The sequence below is a fragment of the Petaurus breviceps genome, unplaced genomic scaffold (genome assembly GCF_028583685.1).
Source record: "Petaurus breviceps papuanus isolate PSGF00001 unplaced genomic scaffold, PetGlider_PUasm1.0 582, whole genome shotgun sequence".
NCBI classification, from domain to species: domain Eukaryota; kingdom Metazoa; phylum Chordata; class Mammalia; order Diprotodontia; family Petauridae; genus Petaurus; species Petaurus breviceps.
In genome coordinates, this window is record NW_027186390.1 from 13,107,325 (window position 1) to 13,120,700 (window position 13,376).

A 13,376-nucleotide genomic window follows, 5' to 3' on the forward strand; every position below is an offset into this window, starting at 1 on the left:
GAAATAACTAAAGATTTAATTTTCCTCTATTCACCTTTGGTGGTGAATTGTGCTTGAATAAATAATATTTATAAGAATTGGAAAGAAGTGGGCAGAACAGAAAGGTATATTCTCCAATCTTCCCTTCATTGACCAACCCCTTTATACCTGCAGAACAAGAAGGCTAGAGCCAGGCATAGCAGTGAGGTCAGGATAAGAACTACAAAACTGGGATAGGGTCCTGGGATTTCATTAGTATAGGGAATTCCCCAATGAGGAAACTTCCTTCTCCTTTGGAGGTCACAGTCTTTGAAGGGTGGGTTCACACAGAGGCTGAGTGCTTGGAAGATAGTCATTAACCCAGATCCTCAATAAGGAATCCCTGTTAGAAGGGTTCTTAGACTGGCCAATGAACTTCATACACTTATTAAGCATAGTGACTGTCCTTTGACTCTGGACTTTCAACCAGTTCCAAAATCAATACAATGTCAGGTCGTTCAGATCTTTGTTTCTTCTCTAAAAGGGGGTGTATGAGAGATGTCTAATTCTTTGCTCAAATCCAGTTGTTCCACGTCTAGAGTGTTTCCCTGATCTAGCAATCTAATAACCCTGTCCCTCCCCCACCCTCCAAAAAAAAAGCAGCTAATTTGGCAACATAGAGGAAGCTAGATGGCACAGCAGAGAGTACAATGAACTTAAGAGTCAAAAGGTTCTGATGTCAAATCTGGGTTCAGATACTTATTGTCTTTATAACCCCTGAGCAAGTCACTGAATCTTCTGGGCCTTATTTTCCTCCTCTGCAAAATAGAGATAATAATAGCATCTACACCTCAGCATTGCTGGGAGGAAAAATGAGATAATATTTATAAAACACTTTATAAATCTTAAAGTACTATTATCAGTACCTATTATTAAATCCTAGTAGGAAAATCGTTAGTTTGACAACCTCTTCATCCACATTACCTTTTATTCTGTCCTATGTATCAAAACAACAAGAAATTTCTTGGGGAGTAATTTTAGCTAAAATCTACTTCAGAAATGGTAAGTTACTTAAAATGTCATGGACTATTGGTTATCTAAAAAAAATTCAAGTTAATGTTCCTTTATTTTGAATATAATTACAAGTCTGATAATCTTTTAAGAAAAAAGCTTTGGGGGCGGCTAGGTGGCCTCGTGAACAGAGCACCAGCCCTGGAGTCAGCAGGACCTGAGTTCAAATCCAACCTCAGACACTTAACACAAAAAACTAGCCCTGTGGCTTTGAGCAAGTCACAACTTCAATTGCCTACCTTCCCCCTCCAAAAAAGCAAAAAAAAAAAAAAGGCTTTGAAATGTTATTTATTCTTATACTCAGACTCACTTTAACTTGGTTCTATTTTTGGTATCTTTATCAAATTATTTTAGAGATCTCATATTTACTCTTCACTCAAATTTATATGATTTTTTTTGGCCAAAACAATAAAGTTCTGCTCCAATTTACTGGCACAGATAAAGTTTTTATTTATTCAGATTATTCCTACCTTATTCCCATATACATAGATGATCAAGAATGAGTTTTAGTCACCTACATTCCACATGCCTATTCAGTCATACTTACATAATTAGAAGAGTAGAAATTCCATTCCCTTGTCCAATGGAGGTGGCAAGTATTATTTCTGTGATGTGTCACATTTAAAAGTCTCTTCTTGAGAGGATTCTGAATTAAGTCCACTTGGATTGATTGATTAGACATAAACCAAGCACAAACTATTAAATGTTAGTTGGGTATAGCTTACAAGTGGCCTCTTACAAATGATGGCCAGCTTGATAATAGCATCACAGAGTCAAAGATTTAGAAATAGAAATAATATTCAAGGTTATCTATTCCAACTCCTTCAATTTATAGTTGCTGAAACTAAGGCCCAGAGAGTTTGAAGTGACATATAGGTAGTGACTGACAGAATTAGGATTTGAACCCAGGTCCTCTGACTCCACATCTAGCATTCTCTCCAATGGTACCACCTTACAGTTAATCCTCATTATTTGCAAAGTGCCACAAAGTCACCATAGATAGTGAATTGGCAAATACTGAACCACTTCGCTTAGGGGAAACACAGGGTTAGGTTTCTGTGAGCTTTTGGTCACATTTATTTTATCACTTTCTGGAGCAGCCTCACATACAAACCAGTGAATTTCTTCTTCCTTTTTCTGGATGTTCTGCATTGTTGATTCATTAACATTGAACTGACATCCAGCATGTAACTCATGCCTGAACAAAGCTCATTAAAAAGGTATATTTTCTCCATATGGCACATCACAGACTTCTTGCACCTAGGAACACTAGACAGCACTTCAGCACTACCATTTTTAACAACAAAATCACCAACAAAAAGCACAAAAATGGGAAAAACATCACATTAAGTAGATCAAGAAAAGGATACCTGTTTACATTGCAAGAGCTGAAATAAGAAGGCAGAGAGTCGCCTTGTTTGACCTCAGCTGGAAAGTATATATCAGGCAACTCAAATTTTTCATCTTCTGTACATATCCACAAATGATTACAAACGCACAGTAAATATTCACTTTGGGACTACAAATAAATTTTAGAGAATAGATAAATTCACAAATATAGAATATACAAAGAAGATTGATGGTACTGCCCTCATCAGTAATCTAATTTGTGACCCTGTCAGTACTAAAATGTTGGAGGCTAAACTAAAATGTTGGTTGCCAGTCTGCCGTAGTGCCCAGAACCTCATCACTTTCCCCCTGGTTGCTCCAGTGGACTTCTCCATTTTTTTCCCCCAGAAACTCATCTTCCTGCAAGATCAAATCAGCTCTGAAATTCACACCTCCTCAATACTCCTTGCTCCTGGGACTCTCTCTCCTTCTGACTGGAGAAGGTAGACTGTAGACATTGGAGAGCTCTTCCCAGATTATCTAAGAAGAGAGCTCAGGGCAGATATCTCCTCATTTCCCAACTTGCAGGATTTCATCATGCCCCAAGCTGGGTACCCAATAAACTTTTTGGCTTCTTTTTATGTGTTATCTTTCCTAGTAGACAGTAAGCTCCTTTAGGGCAGGGACTGTCTTTTGCCTTTGGAGAGAGCGCCCTGGAGTCAGGAAAACTGATCTTCCTAAGTTCAAATCTTCATTAGATACTTCTTAGGTATGTGACCCTGGGCAAGTATAGCAGCAAGCACCCTAGCATACCCAGGATGGCTGCTAGCACAAGTTCTTTGATCTGCTTTTCTAAAGGAAAACAACTCAAAAAGGGTTTTAATCAAACATATATCACTTGCCTAGTTCAGGGGAAAAAGTCAGCACCTTGAACTTCAGAGAAAATATGGACAGAAGTTTCAAGAAGACAAAAATACAAAGAAGCAGACCAACAGACAGTCTTTCTAGCTGTCTGACCATTATATCCATACCTAGTTAGCTACCAGAGACAGAAGCACCAACATCTGGGTTTTCAAAGCCAGGGGCTCAATGGTTGCCCAGAGTCTCATCTGGTCAAATCAACTCTTCCCATAATCGAGCCCCAAAGCAAAACCTCATATCAGGGTATATATAGCCTTCTCCAGGGTCAGAGAACATCACAATCCTTGTGCCCACTGCTCAATCACAAAGTAACAAGGTATGGGCGTTCAGAAAAGCAATCCTCCCACCATAGGCTCCATGTGACCACATTCACCCTATTGGGGGAAGAGTATATTTTCAAATCAGGGAAAATCTTCAAATTCACTTAAGCCTATCAAGGGGAAGGGAAGATCTTCAAATTCCTTTACCATTACAGCAAGTCACTTAACCCTATTTGCCTGTTTCCTTATGAGCTGGAGAAGCAAATGGCAAACCACTCCCAGTATCTTTGCCAAGAAAAACTAAATGGGCTCATGAAGGGTCAGACCTTACTGAAAAATGACTGAACAACATAATACATGTACTCCTGGAGAAACAGAATGTTCATAAACACAAGCATTGGGTCAACTTGTCTACAGAAAACCAAAGAATTATGTTGAAAAGTGAGGAATCTTTTTGGAAGGCGAATAATCATCTTTAATTTGTGTTTTGTAATTCTGTACTTTTGTTTATTAAGATAGAGGTAAGACATACCTGTAATCATTAATAATTAGGTCACCAAGAAATGCTACTAAAATTAAATTTTACTTCATTTCATGTTCTAGAGCCTTCTGGAATAAAATTTTCCCTGGCCATACTGAAACAATCCACTTCATTCTCACCACCATCATTAAATATCTTTACTTGATGGGCTAGGTTCTATACTATATATTATTATTATTATATATATTATTATATTCCAGTCACATAAATGGTTCTGTCCCCTATTATACTAGTACTCAGGTCTAAAATACACCCTGATATAAAAGGAAGACAAATCCCTGTCATTGCCTTCCTATGTGACTAATTACTTTAGACTATTTTCAAAATCAGATGGACACCAGTAAATCACAAGTATTACTGGTAGGCCTTCAAGTCCTAATAAGAAAAGATATTTAAGTATTTATATAGCATTATATCACTATCATTAGCCCAAATTTATTGCGGTTCTGCAATGTACAGGACATTATGGGATTGCGAAATATTGTTTAAATGGTCCCTTGCCCTCAAGGAATTGTGTAACAGGAATAATTGTTGTAATTTATGACACTTTTTACATATTTTTGGTCCTCAAAGTTCCCAGTGTCCTTGTATCCTCAGGACTAAGTAAACCAAATGGAATGATGCTGCAGATCAGGATCTTACTTTTCAATTACTTTTCTTTGACAACAGTGAACTCAGCCTGAGCCCCACACCATTTATTCTCCTTGTGCATTTCTTCTGCATTCCGTTTAGACGTCTGTTGTTCATCATGTCGACCGCCAAACTCGTCGGCAAGCATTTACAAAGAACCCACTGGGTGAAGGGCACTCCACTGTGCACTGTGGGAGACTACTAGGACACGTTCTCTGGCCTTACACATTACAGATTTCATGAGGCTCTGCTAGGCAAGCAACTGCAAAGACACAATCCTTCAGCTAGGGAAACCTTGGCCTAGACTTGGCTTTGCCTACACTGTGCCCTTGCAACTGAACTGCCTTCTCAAACTCAACAAGGCCATCTGTTGAAGGGTTTGTGGGAGCAAGGCTCTTCAACAAACAGCTTGATAACGGACCTAGATTGATCAAAGTCTAACCATTTTGCCTTATCTATCTAGAATCATAATTCAGGAATGAAGTCGCCCCTAGGTTTGCTCCTCCCTACCATTAAATTCCATTCAATCACAGCACACAAAATGCAGTCCATGTTTAGGCAGCCAGATGTTATCATTACAGGCCTTTCCTTATAAACTGATGCTGAAACCTGAGTGGTTGATGAGACTAGCTAAGCAGTTGTACCTTTGACCTGATTGCATTAAACTTGCCCTATCAATTTAAGCTTAGTATAAACACCATTTCCCAGAGTCCCTCATGGCTTCAGTGGTGAGAAGAAGCTGACTAAGCCTAAACATTTTTTAACAGCAATCTTGTCTTACAACACCAAGGGGATTTGCTATGTATCTGGGGCTTTATAAAACCATATGAACATGCTGAAAGAATTAAAGTCCTTTAAAAACGAAAAATTGATGGTGACAGTCCTTTCTGAAAACCAGTTTGTGTAATGACAGCACAAGATAAGTTGGAAAGTAGTCTCAAACAGCTCATTTATTTATTTATTTATTTATTTTTAAAGATTCTTATTAGATTTTTATTAGATTCAAATAGTGTTTTTTTCTTCCTAAATGTTTGTTCTAAGATTGTCATTTCAGTAAAAATGGAAAATAAGCCCTAAATTTCAGTAAGTTGGACTTTTTAGAAGGACTTCAACATCTTTACCTTCCCAGCTAAGTTTTTTTCAAATGAAAATTTGTATCTTCTCTGCTCTGTTCCTTGGGCAGTGCCATTGTAATTCTTTCCATATTAGTAAGCAAGCAACATCTTAACAAAGAAATCCCAGTTGCATGCTACATAAAATTACATTAGGATGTTATTTGTTTACTCATTGTATTTCAAATGAATAGCCCAGAGAGATCCATAAAGAACAGAGATACTACTTTGGAATTTGTATGGAAATACTGAAACAAGGATATTTCAGAAGATGATACACAGAAAGAATACCCAGCTTAGAGATTAGTTTGTTTTTTTTCCTAATATCAAGATCGGCTTTCTGATGACCAATCATTTCAAATAAGATGGACAGGGGAGGAGTCAAATGGTCTCTCTGCAAAGATGATAACATAACTTCGCAAACTATTGCTAGCACTATGGAGAGCAAATGACCTCTGTCAGATTTATAAACTATTATAAAAGTAGTGCTAATTACCCCAAACCTAAGTTATTGTGTGGCGAGGTGATCCTTGGACAAATATGCACAAAAAAATGAAGGTTTAATGTGTTTTAACAAAAATCCTAAAACATCAGAATAAAAAACTGTTAAGGAAAAATTACAAAGTGAAGAAGACATAGTTTTGAAATTAAGTTGCCTGGCACACTCCCTCAGTTACTCCTAGCAGCGTTATCTTATTTTGTTAAACCCATACTTCAGGGTCAATCTAGGAAAATGACACCATCTGGAAATCAATAGATTAATTTTTTTTGAGGGGGGAAGGCAAGGCAATTGGGGTTAAGTGACTTGCCCAAGGTCATACAGCTAGTATGTCAAGTGTCTGAGGCTGAATTTGAACTCAGGTCCTCCTGACTCCAGAGCCATTGCTCTATTCACTGCGCCACCTAGGTGCCCCAGATTAATTTAATACAACAGAATAAATTGGTATGATCTAGATTTAGTAAGGAATCCAAAATTCAAAAATGAAAATGAGTACACTTATTGACTCAAATGAAAATCCAGTACTTCAAGTTAGTGAACGAAAGAAGACTGTTCTGAAACTTTGAAAGCGAAAATGGAAGTCTATAGAAATACTATTTTTTTTCCCCTTTTCTACAGATAGTGTGTAAGAAAGGCAGAACAATTTTTTTTTTAATTTTATGGAATGAAAGAAAGAGTTCTCAACAAAGAGTCAAGAAACATGGTCCATAATCCTCACTTTGCCACTAACCAGCTGTGTGAACTTGGCACATCATAACCTCTCTGAGCCTCCAATCTCCTTATCTATAAAATAAGAGCGTTGGTTAGATCTTCCAGTTCTATCAGCCTTTGAATATATAGAATGTCTGTTAAGGAAAAAATGAAAGTCTGATCAAGTTTGCACTCCATAGGGACTTTATTACACAGGATAAGAATCTTGACCAGTGCTATTTAATTTATAAGGATTCAGGTAAAGATACAACAGGAAACTCATCTATATTTTATAGCTTTACCTTTTCTTTCACTCTACCAGGAGTTCTTATCTGGGTTTTATGAATTTGTTTAAAAAATATTTTAAGTATATTTGAATAGAATTGGTTTCCTTTGTAATCCTATGTGCTTGATCTTATGCATTTAAGAACATTATTCTGAGAAGGGACCTCCAGGCTTCACCGGACTATCAAAAGGGTCCATGACACACAATAAAGGTTAAGAATCCCAGAACCAAGTTCTGGAGGAAAAAAGGATAAAGCTGAGACTGATAAAATGGTGTTACATGGAATCTGAACTGTAACCCTGATGTTTCAGTCCTCTGATATTATGGAAAGGCAGATCATGAGTTCATAAATGTGAAATTTATTTAACCCCTGACAGGAGGAGCAGGAGTCAAGAAAAGTAGTTATCATTCAGTGAGTGCCCCTTTGAATCTGAGCTTGCAGTTCTCAGCAGTACTAAATGGGCATAGATATATCTGATTTGGGAAAAACAAATCATATATGAATTGTGACTATCAAAGTGGAAGGAGAATTTCTGTTCTTGACCCCATTGTTCTTTAGTCCCCTCTCTTCAATCTGGAGATTTTTTCACCTCTTTCCTTCTTATCTATTGTTCCTTCTTATTTGTTCAGGTACTTACCATGATGCTTCTCTCAGGAAAACTTCAATTCATTTAATTATGGTTAATAAGAAGAACATTATGATTCATTTAATTAGAAGGGAATACTTTGGAAAAAAATTGAAATTAGTCAGCCAAGCTTAATTTAAAATGAGTGTTAGAATTTGGCCATTTATTTTTAAAGGAAGTTGTCTCCCCCAACATCAGCAAGTCTGGCAGCTCATGTTGGTACTGATATAGAAAGGCTTCTGGATTTGAAGTCAGAAGCCCTTGGTTCAAACTTTGCTTTGGTAACTTACTACTTATGTGTCTTGGGTCAAATAATTTTTTTTTTCTGTGATACAGTTTCCTCATTTATAAAATGAGGAGACGGGACTAGATGAACTCTGCATCCCTCTTAGATCTAAATCTACAATCCTACAATGCTTCTTGGAGTCTTTTTTCTTAGCTGTAAGCTATGCTTAATTTAATTAGAAACAACAGCTAGCATTTATATAGTACTTTTAGGTTTTCAAAGCATTTTATACTTTATATTATCACATTTAATCCTCAAGACAACTCCCTGAAGGCAGTACTGATATTATTCTCATTTTACAGATAAGAGAACTGAAGAGGACCCAAGATGAGGTTGACTTGCCCAAGGTCACACAGCTAGTAAGTGTCTGAGGCAGGATTTGAACTCCAGGTCTAATGCTCTCTCCCCTATGCCACCTGGCTGCTGCCTGTGCAGTTGGCGCCTTTATACTGGGATGAGAAAGAAGGCATATAACTTTTATATCCAACTTGAGAGTTTTTGTCATAAAATTGTCATAAATCAGTGATGTTAAGCAACTTTCTAATGCTCATAAGAAATCATCTTGGGGAGATGGTGGCTCTGTAGTAACAAGATGATAATCTTGCCAGTATATGTTACTCTTTAGTCTTCATTCTGCATTCCACTCTTCTAAAAGCTGGAGTCATCTGCAGGTCAAACTATGGCCCGCGGTGGCACCTAAACGACTTTAGGAAAAAAAAAAAAGCTTCTTGGTTCTGAATACATGAAAACTTGCTGTGAGGCTGAATGTCTATGAGTCACACCCCCTGTTTGCTGCGCGTCTCAGCCTCCCTTCTCACCAGAGGATTTCTGCAGTTTGACAGTCACCACACAGCTGCAGGGCTTTCGGAAATTCTAGACAAGGCAGCTCATTTCCATGTAGTGCTCACTTCCCTCCAAATGTGAAAGGCTTTCAGGACCTCATTCTACTGACCCAGTGAAAAAAGCTGAAGGCTTCCCTGCAAACCGCAGAGACTGAACCAACCAATGCAAGGCCCCCCCAGAACAATATAACCACTCTAAAGCATCAATCAACAGACCGAACTTATCCTTCTAAAAGCAACCTATGACCTAAAAAGACTTCAGGCTATTTGAGGCTGGTGGCAGGTTTATCCCTTTCATTTACAAATGCACAGACAAGTTCACGTATGTGTCTAAGTCTGTGTTTAAAGCAAATAACTAACTCTAAACTCCTGCCCAGGGGAAGAGAGACATAGAACAGAATTCATATTAAGTTGCTCCCCTGCGTCACAATGAAAAACTGTGATGAAATCAGCCATAATGATTGGGAAATTATCATTTTGCTACAAAGATTAGGCCCTTAAATTGGTGGAAAAAGATGCAAATATTTTATAAGCTTATGTCCCTCGCCCCTCTTAAGCTTATGTACACACAATGCAAACTATTATGGCAATATATCTGTGACCTCATGGATGGATATACATTCTCTCCAGTGATTCACCTCACTACCCATCCATATCCTGTGTGATTCTCATCTGTGGTTTCTAAGTCCACTCAGAGATTCCACCCAACATGTTGGGGCTTCCCTCACATGAACTGTAGACATCCCTAAGAAATGTATCTTACACTTCAGAGAAGTGAAAATGTGGCGTAACAGAAATAAGTCTACTAAAGTCAGTAAAAGCCAAGAATTTTTGTATGTTCCCAAATAGATGTAAAGCCAGGTGGTGTAGTGAATAGAGCACCCAGGCCTGGGGTCGGGAAGATCTGAATTCAGATGCAGCCTCAGATGTAACCACCTGCCTCAGTTTCCTCACTATCAAATGAGCTGGAGAAGGAAATGGCAAACCAATCCAGTATCTTTGCCAAGAAAACCCCAAATGTGGTTGTGAAGAGTTGTATGTGACTGAAATGACTGAACAGCAACAACAAAACGAATGTAAAAAAAATAGGCATAATGTCATTTATAAATCATAATGCCATTATAGAAATAAGTGAAGAACAGGTGATTGTCAGTATAAGGAACCATCAGCTTGGAAACTCCCTCTACCACTGCAGATTGCAACTTGTCCCTAACTTAGTAGATGAGTCTTGGAGTATTATCTGAGGCACACGCACGTTATATGACTTGCCCAGGATCACACAAGTAGTACAGAAAATGAGATTTGGACCCAGAGCTTCTTGACCCCCAGGCCAGTTCTCTGTCTACTATACTAACAAGCTGTTTTTCTTGTGAAGCATTGCTATCTTCTATTTCAGGGGCAGCTTGGACACCAGTTACAACTGGTCCCATGTGGCAAGGTGATGTTGAACATGGGTAGGTAAGCAAGAAAGTGGGGGTGGGGGGAGAAAGAGGGAGAGGGAGAGAGAGAAAGGGAGGGAGGGGGAGGGAGAGAGAGAGAAACAGAGACAGAGAGACAGAAAGACAGAGAGAGAGAGAAACAGAGACAGAGAGAGACAGACAGAGAGACAGAGAGAAAGACAGAGAAACAGAGACAGAGAGAGAGAGACAGAGACAGAGAGAAACAGAGAGAGAAACATGGAAGAGAGTGAGCAAGTGGTTGCCAGGTGGGCGGGAGAAAGTCAGAAGAGAGTGGGTGGTAAGTGGGGAAGTAGGGCGGTCAGCAAAATGAGTACAGGATACTTGTGTGTGTGTGTGTGTGTGTGCACACATATGTGTGTATATTATATATATGTGTGCATATATGGGTGTGTAAATATTTACAGTTTTATACATATATACATATAAACATATACCTAATTCTCATAGTAAGTTCCTCTGAGATTTCCAGTTCTACATTTAACCTACTGGACCTCTTTGAGCTTTCAGGTTGAATCTAAAGAAGAATCTAAAAATGTCTTGACTTCCCCAAAGCCAGGTTTAGGGCAACAGTATGTTTGTGGGATTTAAGTTACTGAAAGCAAATTCTAAGACTGGGACATGTGACTGAAAGAAGTTTCACGTGGGCAGTATAATGAATGGACACATTACAACACTAGGGCACAGAATTTCTTTCCAGTTAGGAAAAAAGCCAAAGACAGGGAACCAAGCATTATCTGTATCTCATCAGTTGACAATATGGAGATGATAAGGATTTCTGAAACTGATTTCAGTATAGTTTCCCTGTCCTGCCTCATTTTATATCCTTCTGCCTCTTCCCTAGGAAATTACCTTGGACTTCTGCCCACTACTGCTATTAAGAATCCTCAGCCCTTCCCACTACTGATGAGAACACCATTCTTTTGTGCCCTCTGTTTTATCTGCTCAGATCAGGAATGACAACTTATCACTCTTCTGTGATCCATTACTAGTCTCATGTCAACATTTTAGTGGGGATTCCAAGTGCATTAGCCAATTTCTAATTCCATATTTTGAAACTGTGTATAAGACAGCCCAGCTGATCAGCTTATGGCAGCTGGCAGTGGGGTCCATCCCTTTCCCTACTATCATACTGTACTTCTGGCTAAAATAAATGAGGTTTAGGATTTCAGAGAGCTCCTTCAATTTCAGTCCATAAACCTTAAAACCACACTCCATGTCTCCCCCTCACATCTCATGTTGTTCAATCTGTCCAACTTTTGGAGATTGATGAGTTCACAGGCTGATTAGTTTCCAGAAATGATGGGGGCCAAGTAGTAAGCAATATGGCCCTACCCTACCCTCCACACCCAGTTCTGCCAGCATGAAGATGTTAACTTCACAAGTGCTCCCTTTCCTGAACAACATTCCCCACAGGTGTTTATTTTCTTCTTGTGATTAACCAGAAGCAAAAAGTCTGGGACTTTCATTAGGCCAAACTATTTAAAGTTGGTAATGGTGCTGGGTAGGGAGAGGAGGCTGGGTGGTGTGTGGGATGCTTTTACATGAGAGGGTCTGGTATTGCAGCTACAGGAAATTCTACTTGGAAGATTAAAATTCATTTCATCATTTGCTTTTCCCACTGACAAATTTACAGGGTCTCCTGAGAAGGAATTTTCTAAGGGCAATTTGTTAAAAATACTTACTTCTCACCACCACCAACAAAAAAAAGCTTTAACCCATTCCCATTACCACAAATACTGGTATAAGTAGTGAAAAATACACTTCAGTCACCTGAGTAGTAGGGGGCTTTATTGTGTAATTAAAGTGCACACTCATCATCATGCTTGGACCACAGCTCCCTGGACCACAATGCTTCTCAGAGTAATAACATATTGTCTTGAAGGAATACCAAAAAATATAACAAAAGATTCCGTAAGAACATGGTTCCATTCCTAATGCAACATACAAAAACCAGGCAAAAGATGAAGATTGTATATGCACTGTCACTTCTGTGTCAAGTGAACACAGTAATTATCAGATATTTCCAAGCTGAAACCCAAGATCCAGTGATGTCTCAAAGGAGAGGTAACCTTTTTGAAGCCTAATTTTGGCTCTGGCTCAAAACTTATGCAAAAAACCCTGCACCTTTCTTGCTGGGGCATATGGATTGTTCTGCCCAGTGGGAGTGGGTGGGAAAGATGTTTTAAAAATATAAATAGAGACAAGGATAATGACTCTATTTATTTACAGGTGACAATGATAATTGAGGTCAGCTGACGAAATGGTTGAGTGACTGAACCTTCATAGTGATTTTCATGTTGCTCTGTCTGAATGTGAACTCAGGCAAACATTCCACTAAATAAAACAGAAATTCCGTTCAAATCTGCTTGCTGATTTTCTTTCTTTCTGGAAACCATAGAGCATATGCACTTGGTGGTCTATTAAGTGCATATCTAGGAGCGAAGGTAAAACTATTTACATCTATGTGGGGGTAGAGCACTCATTGGCTTTAGATTCAGAAGGTCTAAGTCAAAATCCCTATTTAGCCCCCTTCTAGCTAAGGGTCCCTTGGGGAAGTCACTTACTGGCCTAAGTGTTAGTTTCCTTATTTGGAGAAGAAGAGGGTTGGGTCTAGATGATGTCCAAGGTCTCTTCTAGTTCTCAGTCCTATGATGGCTCTGTGACGCATGCTACAGTCATGCATGATATTACTAACCTTGGCCCACTGCAAGTTGCTACATTTCAGCGTGCAACATATTTTGATCATGTAGAGAGAATGTTTTATCGGAGCCAAATGAGATCTTGAGATCTCCTGACAGCAAAGCGCAGGAGCTTCAAAGGGATTCCAGCTCAACTGGAATCGTCATTACAAAACAGATTTTAGTT

General features: G+C 38.8%; 1 protein-coding gene and 1 long non-coding RNA gene across 3 annotated transcripts in view; one reads left to right on the plus strand and one right to left on the minus strand.

The window, feature by feature from the left end:
* Nucleotides 1-13,376, minus strand: part of GMDS (GDP-mannose 4,6-dehydratase) — a 799,941-nt gene that overhangs the window by 51,192 nt on the left and 735,373 nt on the right. The gene's annotated exons all lie outside the window — the stretch shown is intronic.
* On the plus strand, nt 5,882-11,906 carry LOC138173561 (uncharacterized). The gene is made up of 3 exons (XR_011171438.1): nt 5,882-8,568; nt 10,448-10,505; nt 11,353-11,906. It is a non-coding gene; the product is annotated as an uncharacterized lncRNA (long non-coding RNA).